The sequence below is a fragment of the Panicum virgatum genome, chromosome 5K (assembly GCF_016808335.1).
Source record: "Panicum virgatum strain AP13 chromosome 5K, P.virgatum_v5, whole genome shotgun sequence".
Taxonomy (NCBI): Eukaryota; Viridiplantae; Streptophyta; class Magnoliopsida; order Poales; family Poaceae; genus Panicum; species Panicum virgatum.
In genome coordinates this window covers 22,397,612-22,402,688 of record NC_053140.1, presented here as the reverse complement: position 1 = coordinate 22,402,688, position 5,077 = coordinate 22,397,612, and the positions used below count along the sequence as shown (strand labels likewise).

Below are 5,077 nucleotides of genomic sequence, written 5' to 3'. Positions count from 1 at the left end.
GCAAATTTTCCATCCATGAACTGCGGGTTGATTTCACCAAAATTTGAGGAATTTTTTGCAAAATTTACGCCCCCAACTGTTCCTGGCCGTCGGCGGCTGAGGAATTCTAGCCTACTTGGCCACCTTCTGGTGCAGGGAAATGCACTATAAGAGATTGTAGGTCCTCTAACACAAATTTCTCCACCAGGTATAATTCATTTATGGGACATCCACAAGTGTAGGTCCTCTAACACAAATTTCTCCACCAGGTATAATTCATTTATGGGACATCCACAAGTTTCACCTCTAAAAATAGAAAGAAAAAGATCTACATTACAAAACTGTGAGAACAATGCACAAGCACAAAGGCATACCCAATTATTATGGATATATGGGTGTCATTTGACACTTGTCATGGTAAAGAATATTGGCATCTTCCTCAAGAACTGGGCTAGTTGTCCAACACTAAGCTCCAATTCCAACAGTAGCAAGAATTCCATGAAAAGTGTTATGTGAGTCTTATGACTAAATAATCTTCCTTTCATGTTTTAAAGTTAGTTGTCCAACACTAAGCTCCAATTCTCGATTGCTCGTGACTTGTACCATATATTGTTTTTTTTCTTGTCACGTATAACCAATTCACCATATCAACATTCTCCACCTGAATCAGTCCCATGATTTTCGATTATGCTCTTCGTGCATACATATTTTTACTCAATTCATAGACAATGCAATCTAGATGGCTTTATAGTCTCTTCCTCTCTTCCTCTCAAAAACAATAATCATTTTAAATCATTTTTTAAATCCTGCAGCAAAACACCAGGAAAACTCCTAGTAATCTATGATGCTTGGACGGACCACAGGGAATGTCATGTCCTCGAATTGTTGATGATAATTATTGTCATGTTCTCGTTCATACATGCTACTGATCTGAGATGTATTATGTCTGCATAATAGTCAGCAGTAACTCAGAATTATCTTGTCATTATTCATACATGCTAGTAAACTCCTTATACAAATCATAATCAAAGGCTTGTCGAATGGCCATAAATTATAAACATAGGTATCACCCCAAAATTGTCAGCACGCCGTTCCTGTCATGTGGCACCAGTTCTGACTCAGCTAACATCCGGCCTTCAAATTCTTCTACCATTGCCCCCAGTATTTTTCTTCTCGGATCTACAGCCATACGCTTCAGTCGTACTGCATTGCGAAGGATATATTTTACCAGCGCAACTTGGCCTCCGTTGCCATTAAAACCGGTTATGCAGGCATCCTTCAGGTTATGGTGAGGGTGATCCGCAATCACGTCCTTTTTAGGGCGGCACTCACTACAAAATGCACAGCACATCTACACAGATTTTGACACCATGATATTGTCAGTGAAAAGAAACTAATAGCATGAAAATCATGTGCAAAAATGCAAAATAAGAAACCATTAGTGGCAAATATACAATCAATGATCAATTTTAACATGCCAGCATTCCCTAGGCTGCAGCATTACACACTTAAACTGGCCAGGACAATACTCTCAGAAATTGAACTAGTAGGTTGGTTTCCGGTTTGTCATCTTCCACAACTTTGGCTAAGAGAATAACTGCATGTTATAAGACAGTAAACATCATGTATAGTAAGTCTAGGTAGGGAACATTAGGCAGAATGGTATACTAGTGACTGAAAGATATCAAAGAGGATTTACAACTACAAAACAGTAAAAAAACACAGATGGAATAAAATCTTACATCCACATGTAGGTTCACCAAAAAGGGAGCTGCTTCCAAAAGATAAGCTAATTGAAGGACTGCATTTTTACCCAATCGTTTAGCATTTCCAAAGGTTATGTCCATGATCAAATTCTTTAAATGCATAAATCTGAGAGGAGCCTTCATAAATCCATGTATCTGAAAAGATGAAAAGGTAAGTATAAAGTAAAATGCAGAATATAAAAAATTATCACTTGACATGCTCATCGAAAAATGATACCTGAGTTTTCACAATCATTTCAACACGTAGAGTCTCAATATGAGGCAATCCCTTCAGAATTTCAGTAAAAACATATCCAACGTTGTCCTCAGACCTCAACGAAAAATGCAACAGTTGCTGCCTTCAGCTTCAGGCATTCGTTAAGTGCAAAAAGCACTTTTGAACCACCTCTGTACTGAAACAATGTGAGATTAGGGGCATGCAAATCAATCCTGTGGATAGCACAATCTTGGACGCACTGAAATTTCAAACACTGCAATGGTTGAGTAGCATGTAAATTATGTAGCTCGGGACACTGTCGGATGGTTAGGCACTCCAGTAAAGGGCATCTCAATAAAAAGTACTGCAAATCTTGCAATATAAGCACATGCACCAGAGCAAGTGTTGTAAGATTTGAAAAGCCACAAAATTCTCGACTTGGATCCAAAGTAACACTATCAAGTCGAAGGACCTGAAGGTGAGATGAATTTTGGTTGTTAAAAAGATGACATGGGAAGCTATAGTTATTTTCATGTTGTCCCAGATATGGAGAAAAATTGAGCACCACAACCCTTGCCTTCGATGAGATAGCAAAGGAAACCCATCCATCAATATCATTTGCATGTTCCTTATGCAATTCAAAATTAACAGCCAATCTGTTCAAAGCTAATCCACTGTGTTCCCTTAGGACAAAATTGACTGTGTCAATAAACCTCTTAAGGCCCTGCATTATATTATGTCGACTACTTGCAGGCACTGTCGAAATATTGAAGTCAAGATTAGGATGGTAAATCCAGGATTTTCTCAATTTGCTGCATACGATACTCATCCGGACAGCTTCTTTCAAGGTTATGCCTGCTATAATCCGTGACACAATGTCCTGGCAGTAAGTTTTTGAGCAAAAATCAGCATGCATCCCCTCAAAACATAAATGATATAGAGTTCATGTTGGGATTTTACATACCTCAGGAAGGGACAAGAAATTAATCCCATATAAGTCTGTCTGTTTACTAAGCATCAATCTTTTTCTCTTTGCTGGACAATTCCTAGTCTCCATGTCTTCCTTTCTGGCTAAAATGCTAATACTCATAATAAAGCCTGAAAGCAAGAAAATGTTAGAGGTCTAAGGATTATTTTATACTGTTGTAATAATCATAGGAAAATGACAATAAACATGGACTGTCCCTAATCTCCTATAGAATGTAAAATCTTATTGGTTGCTGCACTGTAGACAGAAAGGGCCCGGCACCTCAACACGGCAAACGCGTCCTGTTCCTGTCACACCCACACCCAGAGAGGGGAGAGAGAACCCAACTGCATTCAGAAATCTGTCAACTCCAATATTACGAGCAGCTAGTCAAATATCTATGAAGAAACAACAAAATATTGTTCTGTCCTGCATCGCAGACTGCTTTGCTGTATATCATCTACAATTCCTACACTGACTGCAACAAGTCATTTTATTTCTTTGTGATATCAGTAGCACACAGCGGGACAGAGAAGATTACAGCAGTACGTAAACGTAAATTTTCAATCCAAAAATCCAATAACCCACAGATCCGGTCATTAGATTACATGGTTTAAACATCACCAGTTCACGAACCGAGAGAATACAGTGAGGATCAGAGAGGTTTGGGAATACCTGGGCGGGACGAAACGAGAGCAGCTCTAAACGGAGGCGGCAGGGCCGGCTAAGGCGGCGGAGGACGAGGGCCGAGTGAAGCGAAGCTTCCGCTTTTGTGTGGAAGCTTCAAATGTAAGCGTGGATCTGGAAGACCACCGACGGCCAGCCACCGGTGAGCTGCGACGCCGCAGCGAAAGGGAGCAGGTGATGCCGGCAGGATAGCGCGGCTCACCCAGGCGGCCCAATCTCCGGAAGTCTCGAATCGCCAGGCGGAGGCGGCGCCCTTTGCGAGCGGATGCGATGCTTGGGAGCGGCAGATAGGGGACGGGATCGGAACCGGATTATTTTATATTCGATATACGAAGTGTTTGCGCCTTTTCCGACTCTCCTCTCATCGATTCCGTTTAGAGAGCTCCAGCAACCGCAATAGCCCCCAAACTTATACCGAAGCCGGAGGCGCTGATGACGCGGTAGGCGAGCAGGGGGCGGGGCGGCCTGTGGCGAGCGTGGAGTGAGACGGCGAGGTCCACGACGGCGCGGCCGCAGCGTGTGACGCGCCGAGGCCGGAGGGACGCGGGCAATGTGGGGACGGACGACGACGAAGGCGACGCCTGGGTGAGGATGGAGCGGGGCGTGGATGAGTCGCCGGGGATGGTGCGAGCGCGGGGTCAGGACGGAGCAGTGGCGGCCACAGCGGCGAGGATTAGGGCGGGTGGGGCAGAGTGGAAGGGGGCGGAGGGAAGGGCGCAAATCCAATTCTGCGCGAGCGCCAGAAAGCAGCGCTCGATTCCCGCGCCCGGCCAACTGTTTTTACTCTCATTTCCCCTTCCCACCTGACTCGTCTCGACTATTCTATCTTTTTTTTTTTTGCAAAATAACCAAATTCGTCCCGGAACTATCAAGGCTGGCTCAATTTCGTCCCTCAATTATCAAAACGTTCAATTCAGTTCCCGAACTATCTATATTGGTCCAATTTTATCCTTGTGCTGAGATGACGTGCCCCAATTTTGTCCTTGTGCTGAGATGACGTGCCACAGTGGACAGTCTTCATCAGCACACAGTCAAATTAGGCTTCCAACTTATGTTGAAATGTCAATTTTACCCTATTCTTTTTTGTCAAGACATCTGCCCTCCCTCTCACCCAGCCCCTCTCGCTCCCTGACAGTCAGGCCACCGCACACAAGGTTTTTTTACTGACCGGAACTGGTCCGGAAACCGCGGTTACCGGTGTAACCGGTCCGGACCGGTTCCGGTACTGGCCGGTTTCAAACCGTCCAAATTCAAAACTTCAAATTTAAATTAAAAAAATGAAAAATTCTCAATAAAATTTCTAAAAATACTTCAAGTTCCAATGAATTTAATGGTGTCAAATTTTTTTCAAATATTCGTTCATTTAGTATAATTTGCGGGCATTTGAAGTTAAAAAAAAAGACATCAGAGATACCTCACACTCTTTTCACTATCCCATACCTGACATCAGCATGCAGCCACCGACGAGATGGGTATACGAAT

General features: G+C 43.2%; 1 long non-coding RNA gene and 1 pseudogene across 1 annotated transcript; one reads left to right on the top strand and one right to left on the bottom strand.

Annotated features, from left to right (window-relative positions):
* Positions 1 to 851: 851 nt before the first annotated feature.
* On the bottom strand, positions 852 to 4,345 carry LOC120706951 (annotated as a pseudogene).
* Positions 1,120 to 1,400, top strand: LOC120706952. The gene is made up of 2 exons (XR_005688548.1): positions 1,120 to 1,261; positions 1,300 to 1,400. It is a non-coding gene; the product is annotated as an uncharacterized LOC120706952 (long non-coding RNA).
* Positions 4,346 to 5,077: the final 732 nt, after the last annotated feature.